Source organism: Oenanthe melanoleuca, chromosome 1, assembly GCF_029582105.1.
Source record: "Oenanthe melanoleuca isolate GR-GAL-2019-014 chromosome 1, OMel1.0, whole genome shotgun sequence".
NCBI classification, from domain to species: domain Eukaryota; kingdom Metazoa; phylum Chordata; class Aves; order Passeriformes; family Muscicapidae; genus Oenanthe; species Oenanthe melanoleuca.
In genome coordinates this window covers 20260731-20281649 of record NC_079333.1, presented here as the reverse complement: position 1 = coordinate 20281649, position 20919 = coordinate 20260731, and the positions used below count along the sequence as shown (strand labels likewise).

Here is a 20919-nt window from a genome sequence, read left to right as displayed (position 1 = left end):
TTCTAAGAAGCAGGTCAAACATTACTCCCCTGCCATAGTGTCACAATTTTTTTTTTTTTTTTTTTAGCCACTGTAGCTGTTTATACACACTAAATGTAATGTTTACTGTTATGAAAGTCCATCCAGAAGCCAAAATACATACTCCTTTGTCCTTCCTGGAATAATAGGTACATTTTTCATGGTTAAGCTAAAGGACTGGCTGAGTTAGCTTACAAGTCTTGAGAGACTTGCATTTGCAGCTAATTCTGAGTAACAGACATACACTGTGGTAGTATAATTGAAACTTCTTTACTCTCTGGATTCAGTCTTCTTTACAGCTCAGGATTATCAGGAAGACTAGAAGCAAGAAAGGGTGTGATGCATGTGTTGAGAATCGGCAGGGGGTTTTAGGACAGAAAAGCAATTTCCATGGTAAAAGGTGCTATGCTCACCCTTGCTGACAAGGAAAGTGACCAATGTAAAGAATTGTGGACAGCACACAAGAGGGCTTTTGTGGTCATTTTAAAGCTGGCAGTCTGGGACTCATGATGGTCCCTGGCTCAGGCATTTTTAACCTGGTGTGGTGGGACTCATTTACCATCTGGTAGAACTATAGCTTAATGCACCATCTTTCTCTGGCCTTACACTGTACTGCAGGGATAAGGTCAGAAATTCTATGAAAAAGAAGATAAAACTGTTTTTTCTGCATCACCTCCAGAAAACAAATGATAAAGCCTGCTTAGTCCATTATTTGCAGTCAAGTAAGAGGTAACTCTTTCCTCAAGCTGTTAGTTCATAGAAGTTATAACTACAAGTTTTGCCAAGGCCATTATTCAATTAACAGATCTATCTGACCTGACTAAAAGCAAGCCAAATCCAAAAGCAAGATGCCAGGAAAGTAGAAGAATAAGGCAGAATACTTCAGCCAGATATGTTCCCAGACTGTGTGTTTTCACTTTAGGGATTTCCCGAATATGGTGTGATTGATCTAATTAGTGACTGTCAACAGGTGTCTCTTCTAAATGCTTGTTCAGTCTCCCTTGAGAATTTTCTGCAGCTAAAAAATCCTCAGGCAAGCAGCATTGTGGTCTGTAGCGCTTGCCTAGAGCACAGCTTCCCTTAGCATCATTGATGGCTCCTAATTCTTGAATATCTGAAGAGACAGTGAAGAGTTTTTCCTATCCATGCCCTCAGGCCTATCTCTGCACCAGAGTGGAGAATCATAACCCTTTACCTCCTTGCATGACCACTGTCATGTGGTGACCACTGTCCCCTCATGCAAAGGATGTGTAAGGTACACGTTGCTTACCCATGAAAATGCATGTGTTTCTCAACCTGAAACTTGATCAGCAGGCTAGTGGATTCCTAAATGAACTCACTGCCTTCAGCAGTTTTTCTTCTCTCAAAACTCTAAAAAACAAAGAGCAGTGTTTTGTTACTCCCTGTTCTTGTGTCTGGTTTGAAAAGGAGCACTTTAAAAGGCCAGTTGGTAAAAGTCTTGGCAGCACTCAGATTGCAGTCTTGCCTAAAGTGAATCACCACCTTTTGAATCACAGCTTTCACTTCCTTCATTGCCTGAATTTCTTAATCTTTCACTTCACATTGGTTTAGGTCTGCAGATGGGGGAATGTCACCAAAACGAAAATATGCCAGAGATGAGCCTGAGGACTGCAGAGAAAAGTTTGGGCAGGAGTGCTGGGGACTGGGCTAGAGTGGAGAAATGGAGCAAGCCCCCTACAGATGGGGGTACTTTGAGGAGAGAAGATGCAGAGGCAGAGAGCAGAATCTTCTGAGGAAAGGTTGGGACAGTTTGTTCAGACAATGGATGGGACCTCTGGAGGTCTCTAAAGTTTTTTAAAAGTTAGTTTTCCAAAGTGGGCTGAACTCCTGCAAGGGAGCCCTCTTAGGTAAGTGTGGGTTGCAAGGACTGAAATAGATTTGAATCAGTATTGAAAACCATAGAGTCAAATTCTAACTGATACTAGAGCCTGTCAAGAACTTACTCTGTACAAGTCCCTACCAGAGATCTCAAAAATGCTGATAAGGTGTAGGGTGTTGTAGGGCAGCTGCACCATCTCAGCATTAGATTTTCTTTTTATGTCTCTTTATAAAACTTGGCCTTCTTACCAGGGCAGCCTTGTCATGAGTTCTGTGGGATTTCATTGTCTTTTCAGCTTTTAAATGAAGTGGAGTATTCTAGACAATACTGGATCTTAGCACTGCATTATCTTCCCCTTCTGGATACTTCTTCTGTTTCATTCTTTGTCAGTGTAATAAACCCCAGAGCCCTGTCCCGATGCCTTCCATCCCCTGTTCTTCAAAACTGCCTTGAAAACCCCCTGGCTACACTGTCACATGCTCATCACTGGTTTTCCCCGAGGGTCCCATGTCTGCTGGCAACACAAGTCCTTACAGATGTTGTCCTGAGACTACTTTTCATAAGAGAGATGTTTTCTACTCATTCTTGTGTAACATTCCTGCAGCTTTTCCTCTCCCACAAGTTTCACACTTTTTCTCTCATCTGGACATCCACATTCTCCACTAATGTAAGATATGACCTGTCACAGGAGCCTGGTTTCCTGGGGAAACAGAATTTTTCCCTCTAAATTTCTTAATAAAAGGCCTTGGAGAAATTCTCTCTTCACCTATGAAAGGAAGAAATAAGAGGGTGACCTTATTTTTAAAAAAGAAGCCTATGTGAAAACCATGGGACATGAGGTCATACTTGCTTCTGTTTATTCTTAAGGTAGGCTCTTAGGTTATAAAGATGAGTTGCTCAGTAAAAAATTAGATTTTAAAGTGGATTTTAATCCATTAGTTTTTGCAGTCTCTATCTTAAACAGGTAAAGGGCTTCATTTGTTAACAGTGGAAAGTGGAGGGTATAGGAATGATGCACTAGCTGAATAGTTGTTCCATTGCCTCAGCCTGGTATCAGTGTGACCCTTCTCTATCACTGTGATCTGTTTTTGTTATATTTAGCTATAAGAAGAGATACTGGACATACAATATTAAGCTCCCTCAGAGTTGTGCATCAAGTTCTGTAAACATGTGGAGCATTCTTTGAACTTCCAATGTAACAGAAAAGTGAGTTATTTTTAATAGTGTTGTAAAATTTCTCTAGATAATTCAAATCATATACAGCACTCTCTATTAGACTGTGAAATTGTAGAGGATACTGTTCTTAAACATATTGACTCATTCCTGTTAGATTTCTATGGCAATTTTGTATCAGGACTATAGTGATATTATCTACTGGATGATGTCGAGGGCTTCTTGAAAATGTGAGCATTTTAGAGAGCAGACACCTTCCTTGAAGAATAATCTTACAATACAGAAAATAGGCAAGGTTCTTTATTTCTTGTAACTTTTAAACAGACTGATTTCTTGCTAATTTGAAGTCAATATTATCTGAAGCTTGGTTATTCCACTTACACTTGTAAAAGACAAATTACTTAACTATTCATAGTTCTGTATGTTTTAATGCTTGCTGTATACTTTTTTGTGTAATTTTTGACAAGTTCTCCATCAAGTCAAGTAGCAGGTTACAGCTTGCATTGAACAGTTTGATAGATTTGATTGACTTGTTTAATGCTGAGGTCTTTGGATTTTGAAAAATGTTTTCCACTAGCATGTTTTCCAGCCCTTCTGGAAGTACTGGAAGGTGAACTTCTAACAGCTGTCACCCATTAGTTTGAGCAGTTTCTTTGTTTAAAGTACAAAACCCTGGGCTTATTCTGCAAGGGAGACCTACTGGATCCCTGAAGGGTTTGGTTGTTATTTAGTGAGTTCAGAAACTGTTGAGATTCAATGCAATTCTTTCTCTGAAAGTTTTCTCCGTATTCTGGGTAGGGTGATGGCAAAAGATAAAACGTATGTTTTATCTTCATGTTCATTGTTTTGTCTCTATGTCTCCTTTTGTACTTGTAAATCAAGCCGCTGCCCCACAGAGGATTGTGGTTCCACTGCTGCTGACCTGGTATTCAGCATATGGTCTGTGGGTGATTAGGGAGAGGATTATTCTATCACGGAACAAGAAGTCGGAGTGTCTGCAGAAATTACCAGGAGCAGGCTTAAAGCAAGCAAAGAGCAGTTCTTTTTACACAGCACAGTTAACATAAACTGAGACTGAGAGGTGCAGGGTGTTACAGAAACCAGGGGAGCAAGTGAACTTAGAAAAGGAACTAAGAAAATCATAGAAAAGCTTTTAAATGCACAGATGTAAAACAAGCTGCTGGCTCTGTCTGCCCCTGGACAGCGAATTAGCAGATCTCACTATGATATATTAGAAGAGTAAATCTTGCCCATTTTTTGTACTCTTTCCCAAAATACCCATTACTGGCCACTGTCAGAGGAAGGAGCCTAGCTTTTTATAGGGTTGATCTGATTCACTGTGGCTGTTCTTAAGTCACTGACCCTCAACATCTGTGAAGCAGGATGCAGGATTCATGGCTGAGTACACATTTTCTAGTGTGCAGGGAAAAAAAAAGTGAAAATCATGTCCTCAGCCACACCACAATCTGCTCTCACTTTGCTAATATGCAAGGTTAATCAGCATAAACACATCTGCTTGACCTAAACACACTCCTTAGGCTAAGAGCAGAAGTGCATTAGATCCTGGGATGGTTTGAGAAGAAAGAGTAAAACAACATCAAATTTCTCTTAATTCTCTTGTGCTCTTATTTGGTTAGCTCACAAATATTCAGGGATAGCAAGAAAAATTATGGCTTCCAGTGTAGTTGAATGCCAGGAATGTAATCCACAGTTTGTCCTTAATCCCATGAGGATCCTCTCAAATGTTTCCAGTGCTTTTGGCAGGAATATTAAATTACAAAATCTAGGATGCTTGCCAGAAAGAGAAAATAGAAGGTTCACAATAAAAGCATTGTCCCTGCTATATGCTTCTGCAGGAGCAAAATGGCCTGTCAATATGGACTATAACTTCCAAAATAAAACAAATTAAAAGGGCAATTTCTCCTAAGTGTCTTACAGCAATCCATTCCAGTACTAAAATAAGCACTGTTTGGAGCCTGATGACAGTTCAAGGAAGTAAGCGAAGGTGATTGAATTGTCAGCATATTGAGCTGTTCTTTTGAGCTAAAAGTACTTATCTGTCTCATTTCCAGCTCAGGCTGGGCCCTGAGCTCCACAGTCTGACTTCTATTTTTTTTGTTGGTTGGAAGGAACTTGCGGAACACAGCAGGGTTGTTTCAGATTCGCTCTGATACAAGCAAGGCTGGAGTTCAAAGATGGCTTGTTTTGTTGACTTTACTGGAAGAAGGTGTTTATACTTTTGTAAACTGAATCCTTGACTATACAAGGAATTCCAAGAAGACAGAGTTGGAGAATTAGAAAGTCTTGAATATATGTCATGCCTCTTTTGAGGCTTTGGGGCATGGAACTCAATACTTGCTTTATTTGTCAAGGTGAATTCCCATTTGTCTCTAATTCATAGCGTGAGCTTTTGGCCATTTTTGATAAAGCTCTTATACTAGGGTACTGGCATGGGTGTATAAGCACCCCACTAAGGAAAAGGAAAAACTATAAACCCTTTAACTAGAAAATTTTCATCTTACATCAGACATGTTGATTTTGACACATTTTCCTTCTTTTGGAGACAGTGGAACGGGCTGCCCAGAGAAGATGTGGATGCCCCATTCCTGGCTTTGAGCAACTTGGTCTAGTGGAAGGTGTCCCTGCCCATGGCGGGGCTTTTGAAAGTAGATGATCTTTACAGTCCCTTCCAACCCAAACCATTCTATGATTTTGTGATTCTCTCTGTCCCATGTGGCTGCTTTCTGGGGTCAGCAGGGAATAGTCTGACATTCTCATCCCTTCTAGGCAATTCTCCAGTTGTTTCTGCAGGAGACAAAACCACCAATGATTTATTTAGTAATACATTTGTGTTTTATTACTCTATTTGTATTCTCTTCCTCTGGCTTTATTGAAGAACTGTCCTTAAGATCAGCTAGAAGTTAATTTAGAAATTCCAGCTGTACCTTACCCAAAATCTTTTAGAATACCAAAGGTGTATGGATATCAATTTATTTGCTATTATTTTAAAATAAGAGGAGTATGAGCTTCAATCTCTAAATTTTTCACAGTGCCTACCTCATTCAGGTCCATTGATGTTATGATGAAGTAAACAAAACGTGATGTAGTTACATTAATCTGATATCAGAATTTATTGCCACACTGTTTAGCACCAATGTTAAGAAGTCTTCATGGATGGTGCTGTACTTTGCTGGTGCCTTCCACTACAGAAATATACTATCTCAGGCTTGAATGTCACAAAATCAGTCTTATTTTATGTCAAAAATGGAGTGGCTGAAAAACTGTCATTCATATCACACAGTTGGACTTTTTTGTACTGGCAGGAAAGGGTGGAGAGGAAGAAGTATCAACCTCAGAGTTGCTTTCATGCTTATCGTTTTTGCTTTTTCTCAGTCTGAGGAATGTTTATCTCTGTAGCTGGAGCTCACCTGCAGCTGCATGTCTTACCTTACAAGGAAGACCTGTGTAAGCTGTTGAATCTGCCCCAGAGATTAGAAGCCACATCCTGTATCACATGCATAATTGCAACCATAAATGACAAATAGGATACATTTTATACTTGGTGCTCAAGTTTTGCTGAACATAACCATGAGACAGCATATACCTTGCTATTTTTGTTCTTTTTTACAGCTCTGCTCAGATGAAAGGTTCTGAAAAAATGCTGAAGCTAGAAGGAAGGTGACAGATCAAATACGTGGAGGAGCAATGCACACTCTGCCGCTTGTGAAAAAGGTAAATAGAGGTTCTGGAAAGCTTTGTAGGCACGAAGTTTGTCAAACCCACCACACATTTTTCAGAGGAAGCCATGCATATATTCAGGAAAATGTTGCTGGCAACATTAAACTTGATCAGAAAAAATAGCATCACTGCTTTCTAAATATAAGTTTCTCTTCCTTTTATATTATAAATCACTAGTTACTTTCATCAAAGGAAACTATAAGATATATTTTTCTTGTTAACCATATACTTAGTGACTTTTTATTTTCTTTTTGAAGATCAGCTTGACCTTTTGTTAAAACAATACCACAGGGTAACTCGTTAGTGTTAGGAGAAAGGACAAGGCAGTAGCATTGGGAGAGAAGCAAGCTGACGGTTTTGACTTGTTATTGTCAAAAATGTATGTGGCTGAGTGACAGCATATTCAGCTAATTTCACACAGCAGTTATTTTGCTCTGTGACCTCTGTTTTCAAAACCTTGAATGCTTAACTCAGACTATATGAAAGCTAGTCATATGCATCTACTGAAAAAGATACCTTTCAGAGGCTCTCTGGGAGGTCTTTATGCAGACCCCAGTTCTTCAGCTGCCATGTTTGCTGAGCACCTGTGAAGGAGCATCCACTACAGAAACAGCTATTTCATGTGCCTGCGCTGCAAACAGTGTTACATTGTATTGGCACTGTAATGTGAGGGACTAAAATGCATTAAATAGTTGAGTGCATGGGATATCTGAGGCTAAACCTACAGAATAATTAGCTTCAGTGTAATCCGAAGCAAAATCCCCAGTAATTAAATAAGAAATGCTGGCCTCTTTTCTGGGTACAGACAAAAAATGAAACAACATTAACTGGAACACAATCTCAGAGAGGCTTGAATTCCTAAATAAAAGAAAGAAAAAGGAAAAAGAAAGAGACACAAATTCAACTGAATCCAAAGCCTTCAGTAGGCTTAGCACGGTAGGATCCAGGGAGAGTGGAGTCCAAACATTTTTTTTGGCAAGGCTTGTTGATATACATTATAGCCCTTGAGAAATTGGGGTAATCACCTATCTTCCCATTAAGAAGTGACTCTGTCATGATACTCTCTGCTTTTTACATTCTGTTGTGCAGGTTTGGTAAAAAGCCTTCACCCCCCAACTTTCAGCATATGGTTGCACTGCTTAGTGCAGGCGTGAAGAGAAACAGCAGCATTTTGGGACTCACACTGTTTTTCTGGCTTGTTTGTTGTGTTTTTCATGTTTGCTGTTGTTTCATTATAACAACCTGGATAGTATATGGGGTACATTAGCTGACGAAAAATTGGTCATTCATATTTTTTTAATTAGTGTTCTTAAGGCATGTTGTCCCAATCATATTAACTGTAAAGACTGAGCAGTGATTAATGAACCCTTTGCAGAATGTAGGTGAGTTCTGTTTCACATTACATTCTGATGAGTACGAGGACAACTACCAACATTTTCAGAATGTTTGCTAATGCTGCAAGCTTCAATGTCTGGGACATTTCCTAAGCACTGTTAAAACAACTTGGATTCATGCTGTCTGACCATACATCTTTAAAAAACTATTGCTAACCAGAAACACTGGCCATGGGATCTTAGAATGTGTTCACTTCTTAAGTCTCATATGCACAGATGCTGAGGACCTGCAGCCCTGGCTCTTCCTGCTGAGAGCTATTTCCTCCTGGGACTTCTGAACACTGGCAGAATGTGTTGCCAGCTGGGTATCCAAAAATTACTCTTTGAGTCATTCAGCAGTAAGACCCTGGGGACTGAGCCAGGCTTCCTGTTCTGCATTTATGCAATGTGTAATATTATAGGGCTCTGGATCCAGTGTCTTCTGAGCTATACAATACACTAGATATTAATAGTAGTCATAACTAAGGAATATGTTTGGCTGCTTCTGACTTCATAATTTTCAAATCTTGCAGAGCTGAATGTAGAAATCCAGAGTCTCTAGACCTCAGCCTTCATTATTTGAGCAGCAGGCCATCCATTGCAGTAGTTATTCAGTTCTAGATACTGCACTTCCCCATAAAGTAAAATAGAAACAATGAGATGGAAAGAAAATATGTGATGCAGTGTCTGCTGTTTTGTTTGCTCAAATGGCAATTACAGTTCTGCACTGTGCAGTTGGAAATGAGGCCTCCTGGTGCAAACATGCTGGAAGGTACACAATTCCACACAATTCCCTTAAAATGAGATTGCCTGTAAAATTTGTACTTGGCCATGGCGATTATCAGCAGAGTTTAAGAAATGGTTAGGAGATGCAACATTGCCCAAGCCACCCAAAGATCATTCAAAGATCATTCAAAGTCACAAGATTTATTTAAAATACCTAATAACTTAGGGTTCTTCTCTATTTGCCATCTTGCCTGGGGGAGGGTCAGATTTTTCAGCTTTAGATCTTTAATAAGGCTCATGAAAGACTACTTTTATTACAGCAGATGAAGGTTATGTGTAGTCATGTGATTGCACGAGTTAGCCTTCAGACAGAGAAGCAGATATTACACTATTTAGCAACGTGGAGTAGCATTATTGTCCTTTTAAATTGCTTTTCAGCACCAGTGAAAGATGGTATTTCCAGTAATTCTTCCTAGGAATATGAATGGACCTTCTTGTTGCTGTAATCTCAAGGAATGATAATGAGTCTTCTCTACAGCCATTAGGAGATCACATTTTGTAGGATGTGGGGATAAAACACTTCTTGGAGCAGCATATGTGTGAATGAATGATTGCTTCCTTAAGGAAACATCCAGATTTCTTTGTAGGGCCACATGTGTGTCAAAACAGCTCTTGCAAAATACCAGCCATGATCCAGGCACTCTCATGACTCTGAAAGATTAAAAGTGAATGTTGCTGAGAGCTGTGAGGAAGTACAGCATATAACCATCCTCTTTTTAATCTATTCTTGAGGGCTCTTTCTCTGTGATTGGCAGCATTCATGATAGTAAAGTTGGGGTCTGCATGAATTGGTTCCAAAATCTCCTTGATGGACTTGCTGTAGCCTAAAAGCCACACATATCTAAATGGTAAAATGCAAAACCTCTGTCAGCATTTTCTCTCCACTGAGCCTTGCAGAGGGAGGTAACGCATGTGGGCCTCCCAGCAGGTCTGCAACCAGTCATGCCACATACTCCAAAGCACCAGAGTTCAGGGTTAGGCCTTGGTACCATGTAAGCCCTATATAGGAAAGGAGTATCCTGACTGCATCTATGCTTTGTTTCCATTCTCCAATATTCAGGTTAAACCAAATCTGAAGATACTAAATTAATTAGACCAATATTCTTTATTTCTCCATATAGAAGTTAAAGTTGTATGCATACATCCCTATTTTATCATTGTCCAAAAGCTGAAGCATACATTTGTACATCAGAAGGTGGCATGTGATGAATTTATGTTGGCATTCACCTGAAATAAAAGTGGAGACAGAAATTCCAGATAGGACTTGGGATAAGCCTCTTTTGTTCAACTAAGATCTTGTCTATAAACTTTAACTACTGCAGCCAGCCCAAGTTACACTGGTCTGAAGGCTGTCTTAACCTGTCTTAAGATCCCTCTTGGGTTTGAAGTCTGGGTGTGGGGTTTTGGGGCAGGGTTTTTTTGAAGAGCATACTAAGGAATCTAAATTGCTTTCATTCCTTAGGAACAAAAGGAAAGCAACAGCAGTTAGAAAAACTGCTAACAAGATAGAGAAGGCTACAGTTTTAAGGATGGGGAAACTTGAAATCAGGGTTATATCAGATGTAACTTTCTTGTGGTCACACCAGAGTCCCCAGCAAGGCAAGTATTAGAATGCAAGATGTTCTAGCCACTCTTCACAGTTTATTTATGCCTACAAAATATGTATGAGGGAGCAAAGAGAGAGAGAGAGGGCTGGTTGTTTTATTCTTGATCCTGTGTGGCTATTTCATAACCAGTCTGTGGCTATAGTATGCAAGTGTTCAAATACAGAGGGGTCACCTTTTGGACAGCAGAATTCAGGTCTAAGCCAGGGGTTGTATATACTCCAAGACATACCCTAATCTTGGCCTACGTATTGCTGTATAATGTTAGATCACATAAGCAATCTGCAGTGATGTAGGGACCTTACAGGCTGAGAGCCCATGTGGCATAATGTTCCCTGAAATAGTAAGCACCAGGTAGACAAGATGTTTCTAATGCCAGCAGAAAGCAGCCTCTATCCCAGGTAAAGTTTTCAGAAGTGAAAAGTGAATTGTATAGGTATCCAAAGAGGACTGACAGTTCCAGCCCTAGTAACAATTTGGGTGATGTGTTAATTATTTTTATAGTAATTCAAGTGTTATTATTGAAGAAATTCTGGAGTATCTTACTGTTTTCTTCTCGTAATTCAGTCTTATTCTTCTAATACATCTTCAGTTCATGCACGTTTTCCTCCTATCATAGTTTTCTTTCTTTGCTGTGTCTCTTCCTATCGTGTTTTTTCTTCAGATCACCTTTGTTCCCTCTGCTCTTTCTACTCTCCTACTAGATCAGGTATCTCATCAGTGTACATTAACTCAGGTTTTTTAGTATGTGCTGCATGCATATGGCCATGGAATAATATGTGGCAATATGTGAAACCACATGGTGTGATAGAGAAACTGTGTAGAACCATGTTTTTGTTGCATGTGTGTTTATTATCATAGCATGAGATCTCAGTAAAAAACTACTTTAACCCAGACATGTTAAACTCAGTTGTTCTTCTTCTAGTTCTGCCATTATTCAGTTTTTATTGATGCAGACTGGAAAGTGCCTAGATCAGAAGTAAACATTATTAAATATTTTCACCAGCAGTCTGGCTGACATAGTGCAGCAAGTGCATAATCCCAGTTAATGAAATGACACAAAAGCACTACTTTACCAAGCAGTGTTAGGCTTTAAGTATAACATCTTCTATGCCTTATATCTCTTTTCATTCCACCTTGTGATCTTTTTTCAGGTGATCACCACAGGGACTCTAATTAGAAAAGTCTTCTGAGACAATTGTTTTATTTGCATTTTTCTAGAAAAAAGCCTGTGACATGGCACTTCTTAAATAATGCAGGATTTAGAAACCAAGATCATCAAGACAGTTGCATTAGTGTGACTCAATCAATTTATTTTAATCAATGCACGTACTGTTTGTGGTTATTTTTCCTAAGTCAGCAGGAGTTGAAGCTAGTTCAGTCTATTATCAGTGGTTAATTTAATTTCAGATTGTTAGTCTACTTTAGCTAAATCAATACAACCAAGTCAGAGTAAAGAGTTTAAGTGGGTAGACACAAAACTTGGCCAGCTGTCCTCGTCTATGGAGCCTGAGGATCATTGTTGATATTCTGAAGGTAAATAAATGCATGAAGAAGTAATCTTTTTCCATTTAGACCTTGAAGAAAGTTACATTGATCAAAATGGAAAGGATGTCAGCGAAATCAACAGTGGATTAGGACAATTGTGCAAAGGCAGACCTTCTCAGACATTGGCTTTGGGAAGAGCTAGCTACCTCAAAATAAGTTTTTTTCCTTTTCCACCCCCACCCCCCGATCCCCCTTCCAGCAAGAACTGCTCACATAGGGGTGCAGCATCCCAAGCCTTCTGCTTGCTGACTTGCAGAAGAGCTGGTCTATAGAAGGCTGCTTCTTTTGTTCCCCTTTGTAAAACCTAACTTTCAGTCCAAATCAGAGTAAGTGTTCCAGTGGTTTGCAGGAGGCTTTCAGTGTTTTAGATCAGGCTCGCAGATCCGGTACCATACAACAAAAGCATTTTCAGAATTCTTTAGGATATTTTTCTCTTTTGTATCGATGGGCTTTTTTGAAGGGTAGATCCTGGGATCAGGAGAATCTCCTTCCAAGTTACCAAAGAGTTGGACAGAAGTCAGGGATGTGGGTAGTGAAAAGAAGACTGAAGAAGGAGAGAAGCCTTTTGTGGACATATCATTCTTTTCACAGGGAGGGAAAAAGGATAAGCCACTTGAGGAGAAAAATGAAAGTATGGGAATGGGCATACTTTAGTGCAGAACAGAAAGGAGGGAGCTTGGTAAGAAAATATGGAAGAGAACAAGACTACTGAAAAGGCATCCACACAGAAAATAGTTGCCCAAGATTAGAGGTATCTTGCAGCTCATGTATGAGTAAATAAGGAAGTCACAAATTTAAAAAAATTGGTGCATAGTGAGAGTAGTTTTTTATTTGTGGAGTAACTAGAATAGCTTTACTAGACTTCTCTGTTCATTTTCTCTTCAACTGCTAAGAAATTTGCATCATTCCAGCTGTACCTTAACCAAGAGACCTGATTTAAAACCCAAAATGGCCATAATGAAGAGAGGAGAGGGGAAAATGAGTGTATGTGTGTGGTTCCTTAAGTGGGTGCTTCACTGTGTCCCATGATTGTGTCTTGTGGTTTTATTACAGAGAGCTGAAGCATGATCCAGTAGATGAGATAGATCAAGAAGAGCTTAGGCTTTTTCAGCTGTTTCTTAAATGTGACCACTTCCTGGGTAGAAACGTTCAGAACTTCTCCTCCATGGGTGAATGTTAATAGCCAGGACTATTAAGTTTTGCCTCTGTTAGTTCCTTTAAACCTTGGCTATTCAGTACAGCTGATCAGCCACCTGCTGTGGACATTCCTGGGAAATCCAAGCTCAAACAGAAATACCTGGGTTGTGAAGCTGTGCTGGCCAAACAGTGCACCAAGACTACAAGAGAGAAACAAACTATCTGCCTTTTTTTTTTTTTTCTTTTTTTTCTTTTCAGTTCATTGCAGTTCCTCCTTTCTTGAGGTGTGTGTGGCAAGAAGCACTTGAAAAGCTGCTGGTGTTCTGGAGATGGTGTTTATGGGCTTTCACTGTTGGTATTAGCAGCCAGCTGGGTCAAGTGGCACAGACCACACCAAGCTTGTTTTCTGAAGGTGTTGTCATTTGTAGGGATTATAAGTGCAACTTCACACTCATTGAGTTACTCAAACACTGAAAACTTGGACTGGTTTTGTAGCTATTTACATTAACAGTGTATTTCAGCGATTTCTTTCTCAGGACTTTAGGGAGTGTGACAAATGCTTGGTAGGTCACCCTAGCAATGCTTTTCTACAAATGTTTGGCAGCTCTTGAAAATCTGAGTAATTTCATTTGCTGTTTCCAAGTTTCACTGGTGAACTCTCTCTTAGTACTTGGCTTAGCACTTCCCACTCCAGCAGTACCCATACCTACACACTACACACTACACCTACACACTACACACCATCATACTTTCCCAAGTGAACTCTCTCTGCAAATGTTACAGTATTCTAAGCAGTCAAGGTCCATTTTTGAACAAAACTCTAACTAAATACTGAGCTTGTTTCCCTTGGTGTTTTGGGGGTTTGTTGTTAATTTTTTTTTTTTTAGTGATTAGATTCAGATTTGAGCCAAATGAATTTTGAATCAAGATGCTGCAAATTCACCTGTAACTTTTCCTACAAAATTGCTACAATTACTGCAAGTAATTACAAGTTAGCAAATTTACAGAATCAGTATTTTCTTGTAGGCAACAGAAGAACAGGACAAACAGACAAACTTATCTAACATACTTAATTAGTCTAAAACTGTGCTGTTACTTCTGATAATTAGGTTTGGGTCTTTTGCTGTTTGCATAATAATTTTTTGGCAAATTTGTTATTGACCATACTGTGTTTTGTAATAAGACATGTAGCAAGATAAACCATTAGATGCAGCTGAGACTCCTGGCATACTGATAAATAGCAGAAAAATTGTAATGTATTAATAAGTTTGGGGTTTGTTTTGTCGTTTCAACACTGCTGTATCATGACCATTGTATCCCCACAGATGATAAAACACACTCATCAACCCAGTTAAATGTGAGCCTCACCATCCTGTATAGGTGAAACCTGCTAAGAAACCCATACCAATTTTGTGAAAAAAGCAGCTTCTCTAGCTGAAAGTAAGAACCAATAACAATAAGAATTGCATTATAAACTAAGATGGGGAAGAAAAGTCAAGATGGTTTATTTCTCTTTACATTGGTAATTTCAATGTCTGTTCCTTTTCTACAGGCATAATTATCAAACATACTGATCAAATAATTTTGCTTACTCCAAAGTGGGGCATCTTTCATCCTGGGGTCTGCCTGGTTCCAGACTGCTTCCCAGGCATGTCTCTTTTCTGTCCCACATCTGATCAGCTTAGAACTAAACTGATCCCCTTCCTCAGTTTTCCAGCTACAGCTTGTCCTGATCTTATTCCTGAGCTCTGAAATGCTCTCTGAGCCAGCCAACAATTGTCCACAGAACACACTGATCGCAGCAACTGAAGACTGATCTGAATCATGATGTGTCTGAATTGAACTGCAGTGTTGGCCCAAACCCTCTTTGTCCAGACACTATGCACATAGATAAAAGTTACTGTCAAAAAGCAGGTAATATTTGTTGAAAAAATTAACTACAATTTTGCAGTTTCAAAAAGGTCAAACCAACCCCTTTACAACAATTTTGGGGTTTTCTTAGGTCACCCTTTTTCTTTCCCTTCATATAGCTTTGTCTTCTTCTTCTGTCTTTGCCTACCGGTCTTGAGACCTGAAAAATCAAGATGTGTGTCATCATTTATGTGGGAGCAATTTACTGTCTTGGTTGAAGACATGCCTGAGCGTGTGTTTTGAAGAGGCCAAACAAATCAGCTTTTTTGTTAGTAAAAAGCAAAAAGTTTCCACTTAGAATGCCATATGACATCATTCATTTGTGTTGACTTTGCAAAAACTTCTTAACACTGAAAGACATTTTGATAAATCTTAAGATAATATAAAATAATCAGGCAAGTTCTAGTAAGAAGTGATAGTTAATTTGGTGTAGTTTCGTAATTATCCAGTTTGCATTTTAGATGGAAGAAAACCTGTTCAGAAAGCAGGCTGTGTTACCTACCATGCTGAAACACTTGACAAGCAGTGACTAAACACTGGAGAAACAGAACAGCCTGTTGGAATAGAAAACTAGAAACATGGGAAAGAGTAAAGGCAAAAAAGCTCAGCCTGGACAAGATAAAATCTTATGAGTACTCTTCTTTCTGAAAATAAGTCTTTAATCCTTGGTATGACTTCTGCAAAGACCATCTTTGCTTCTGTCAAAAAATGAAAGGCATGTAACTTCTACAACTGTTAGCTCCTTTGCTATTTGACTCTTCTGCAAAGGTCACAGGACCCTTCCCTCCAATAAAGTGGACCTTTTGACTTGCAGCATCAATGATTCAGATTCTGCTCTGCTATGCTCTCTTGTAAATCACTGCTTGTGATTTCTTGCCTGCAACAGTGGCACAATAGCAGTGGGGTAATTGTCATGTTTATGGTCATGACTCTTCAACATTATGAGAGTTGCAAGAACAAATCTACTTGTGGGATGTGGACTTTACTGTGGACTTTGGATCAAACTTTCTGTCTCCTAAAGGTAGATGTTCACTTTATAAAGCATTCTCTGGTTTATTAATTCAGCTCTAAGGATATATTTAAGCAAATCTCACCAGCAACACTCCACCAAGGTTGTCTTTGTTTGCTGTGGGGGTACCAGCAGCTCCTACCAAGCATGGTAATGGGAAATCCTTAACAGAGCTATTTATTTAGGTGGAATTATTTTGAAATAACTATCACATATGTACATTAAAGTTAATTTAAACAGAGACTTCTGACCATCCCAAATACTGCACTACCCATATTGGTCTAGCTCATGGCACAACTGCATAAACTGGCAAAATAAAACTGTCTGTTACAGGTAATTTAATTCTGTAATTATCTTTTCCTTCTTCCTATATGCCTGGTTCAGAGCAGATTCATAACAAAGTTAAAGAAAACTGAGCTTCCCAATTACTAAAACAGAAAAGAAGAAACAAAACTAAACAACCGCAAAAAGAATCTTCAGAGGAAAAAAATAAGTGCTTGTTAAAATAGGCAATGAGGTGGATTCTGCTTTTAGCTGTGAATAACAGAGGAGCAGTGCCTGGTTTTTACTGCTTCTGTTGCAGTGGCAGCTGGGTTTCACCTGTACTTGCTGGTGATAAGATACTTCCACATGGTCATACCCAGTTCAAAAGTACAAGTAATGATACAAACATCTGCTATGCCAGGGAGAGAGTAATATAACTGAAAGCTGCTTAATTCTGGTTATATTTCTGTAACAGAAGGTGTTACAGAGTTTGCAGCCTTTTATCAGCTGGGTTACTACAAGCACTGTCCAGTTACAAAAAGCTTTCTTTTTTTTGTGTGTGTATTTGTAAGTGTTCTGACTTAGCCTTTCCAGCTTTTAAGGGAAGGAAAAAGGTGAAATGCATTTGGCTTCAAATGATATGGGATAAATCCCACCCTATGAGGCATGGCCATGCAAATTTGCACAGTGAGTTTGTTGTTCAAAAATGTCCATAAAACATCTCCTTCATACCCCACCAATTTATGTTGTGCCAAGGGTCTTTTCAAGTGCTTTACAACGAACTTGAGGGTTGTAGGAAAAGGCCAAAGAGCCAAAGGATAATGTGCCAAACACAGAGGGGCAGAAAGCATGGCAAGTGTACTAACAAATCTGCAGGTTTCAGCCATGGCAGGGAATTTGTTAAACTCACAGTCAGTTTGTATTCCTTTGTTCTCCTGCCAGCATTGTTTAGCTACTCTCACAAGACAGACTGTCCCTGCTCCACGTAACCTTTCTCCGTATCTTCTCCAGAACTGCTTCCTTCTAGAGTGTGAGAGCACAGACCATACGCTGTGTTCTGGGGGAAGCACCACAGAGAGTTTTGCACATTTGCATTATTGCTTCCCTGCCTCTACTAGGAAAATACTATCTACGACATATTCTCCACTCTGTGAGTGGTTGAAGATTTATTTCTTGCTTACTTCAATCATCTTTTGCATGTTCCAGCTCATTTGACTTTTGACAAAACTGGCCTCAACCCTATGCATCTCTACTCAAAAGTTATATTGGTTGACCAGGATTGTTTACTATTTCTGATTCCTAAGAACCTCTCTGAAGTGTTTCTTTCACCCCTATTTATTCAGGTCTAAAGTGTTTCCCATAAGATTTTTTTTCCTGCCTGGAATATATACACTGGGATAGTTTTTGTATCTTTGTTCTAGATCTATTCCAATCTCCTTCCAAGTCCAGTCTTCCAGCTCTTCAGTCCAGGTGAATTTGCTAGCGAGTTTCCCTAATTTGACAGTTTGCCCTTTGCTTGTGTTTGTTATTCTGTCCGTGGAAATGGAAACAGTTGCTGAGTACTCAGTGCAGTACAGTTTTCTATGACCAGTTCTTTTTTTGTATCATCATTACTTACTAATTTGAGGTTGTCTCTTTTTGTCTCAGTGACTACTGAGACGGAATCTGACAGCTATTACACACATGGCTAGCTGGGCTCAAGTTTATTATTAGAAGCATTTGTTTCCCAAATAGTATCTGGGAAGTTAAAATTGGTCATGGCACAATTCCCAGTAGTGTTTCTATAATAACATTTCAGTGACAGACCTTTTCTTGTACCATTATATTTTAGCTGCAGACAAGAAAGGCCAGGTTTCAATGATGTGTCCAAATCAAAAACAACCACTCCCCAAAAAACAGAGGCTGTGAGCAGGTGGCTTGGGCTGCTGGAAGTGGCGCTTCCTGTTTCCATACAATGAGGGATTTTATGATGAATTAACTGATGGTGAGTTAACTGACAGATGGCTTTTAATAAATTGCAAAATCAGTTCTTGTCTTCCACTTGCATGTATGAAATGGGTAAACATTGAAATAGAAGGAGCATTGTACTAAGATTGCACATGGCTTGGATATTGGCCTATTGATCATATTCACAAGGGTCAGGTCTAGCTTCCATCTGGAACAGGAGCAGAGCAGTAAAAAAGAAAAGTCTGGTCCATGAGCTATTGTTCTCCTGACTTAGAGAGATTAAGCCAGCCTTTTCTGCCACAGGATTGCTCTCTTCAGCTTGGACTGCCATGATGGGAGGATTCTTTCTCCTGTGCCACCAGCCCAGTTTCTTGGGAGTTCCTACTGATTCTTCCAACCTGTGACAAGTGACCATTTGCTCACTAACCATGGGCATGACCTGGCAGGAGTTATAAACACGTAAGTCAGTTGTGGAAAGAAATGCATTTCCCATTTTCCCATGTTTTGCCTACATCCAAGACTTTGAGTGCAACCTGAAATCTTAAAAATAAGAAACATGCAAAGCACTCTTCTTCTCAGCACGCGTCTGTGTCTCATTGAAATTAGCATGCTGTTCACGTATGACAAGGCTTCTAGCAGTCTGTCATAACATTTCTGACTTACAGAGGCTCACCTAACTTCTCACTCTTCCTCTCCCTGAAATCTGATCATAGTTGTTTGTATTCTTTTATAGCCCTGTTTTGTTTACTGACTTGCTACATCATATTTTCAAGTAAAGACCAGTCTGAAGAGTACCTGCCAGAAAAACTTTGCACCTGTTCCCAGATCTTTGGCAGCAAACCAGTAAAGAAATCCAGGCCAGTTAACACTGGCTGAAGAAGTGGGCGAAAAGTTTGAAGTGGAAAGGTTATATATCTGAGAGCTGCAGTAGCTGCCTGAGCACTTGCAATAATGACTTGGCTGTATAGATGAAGCCAGCAGGACACAGGGCAAAAACTTGGGGGTCTGAAGACCCCTAAGAATCAGAGGCTATGGTATGGGGAGCCAGCAGGAAAAACAGCGTAAGTCTTTTTCATAAATGCAGAGAGAAAGAAACTGGGCATTAAGCTGTGCTTTAAATGGCAAAGTCATCTTACATGCCAGCCTCTCCTTGGAAAGGAGACAAGGAGAGTGGGTCCTGGCATGGTACTGTAGGACTGACAGAGCTATCATAAAAGGGCAAGGATTTCATCTTCCAGAAGCAGCTTATGTCAGTCATCTGAGCACACAGGCCAAGTGGGTAGGGACCCAGAGCCACAGGATCAAGGACTGTTCTCTCTGAGCTCAGTGCCCTCCTGCATTTGGCACTGGAATTATGACGTAGCAGCAGACTGCAAGTAAGAGAGTCTCCCACTGCCCTGCCACCCCCCTCAGCTGGTTCTCTCTCCCAAGCACCCCTCCACCTCTCTCCTTTTCCCATGTTTCCCTTGTGCCAGATGCCACAGCTGACGTTCTCTGGGAACAGCAGTCCACTGCATGCCTGCAGGCTACAGGGGGGAGACTGCCGTGTCCCAGGAAGATTGGTAGGAGAACTGGATCTTGAGAGGTTTGTCTCCTGCCAGGGGAGGAAGCAGCAGCTCTTGCCTGCTTTGCTGCTTTCAGTGCCATGAAGCTTCAGTTTGGGTTACCTATGGACACAAATAGAGGTGGAGTCACTCAGTACACTGACATTGGGAGGGTGAAGGAACAAGTGGAGAACTTAAGTTTCATATGACACTGTAATTAAATGGAAACAAGAGAACAATTGGCAGGGTGAAACCTGAGGTTTAATGTTGCTTTCGACCTGGTGAAAACCATAAGCTGCTCAGGACATATTTTCTGTAATTTTTCAAACCCTTTTCTCTTTTTCTTTCCACTGTTTTGTTTGCAATGCTCTTCAAGTGGGTGTACCAAATTTGACCTATTTCTTCCTCTGCATATGCCTAATGAAGCACAAGAACGCCTAGTGCCTATTAGATAATGTATTTCTTTATGGGTTTGTAGATGCTCACGTATAAACACATGCATTACAGGCTTCACTTTGGTTGGCAAATAGCACTTCCTAATGTGCTCACCGCCCCAGACTGCATTTTACTGGAGTGAAAATAAAGGGAAGCTGTCTCTGCCTACCTGGGTTACCTCCATGACATTTCCTGCAATCATGTTTTGTTTGCTGGTGTCCTGTCTCCCAGATTGAGTAGAGGAGCAGTGCACACCCCAGGGCAGGAGAAAACATTCTGCAATTCCCAGAAAAGGCAGGCCTGGGGACTGAGAAAGCTGTCACAGCCTAATGTAGTTCTTTGTTTGACAAGGTCTTGAAAAAGTGACCTCAAACCAGGTGGGGATTGCATGATGTGAGCTCATGACAAACACTCTGGGTTCTGATGAGATGTGCTACAACCACTAACCAGATTTTTTCAAGCTCATGGGACAGGCATCAGCAAGTTGTCTTCTGGCAAAGAGCCTCTGGAAGAAATATCATGCAGCCACAGATTGATGACTAAAGCTATGTAAGGACTGGTGCTAGCTCCAACTGGAACTCTAAGTGTGGTG

General features: G+C 40.1%; 1 protein-coding gene across 2 annotated transcripts in view; it reads left to right on the top strand.

The window, feature by feature from the left end:
• The window catches only part of ST3GAL6 (ST3 beta-galactoside alpha-2,3-sialyltransferase 6), an 84999-nt gene that overhangs the window by 18429 nt on the left and 45651 nt on the right, over positions 1 to 20919 (top strand). The window contains exon 3 of one of the 2 annotated variants that reach the window (XM_056497497.1): positions 6662 to 6763. The exons of the other annotated variant lie outside the window; for it this stretch is intronic. The gene's annotated coding sequence lies outside the window, so the exon portion shown is untranslated. The remainder of the gene's footprint in view (positions 1 to 6661; positions 6764 to 20919) is intronic. 2 annotated transcript variants of the gene reach the window in all.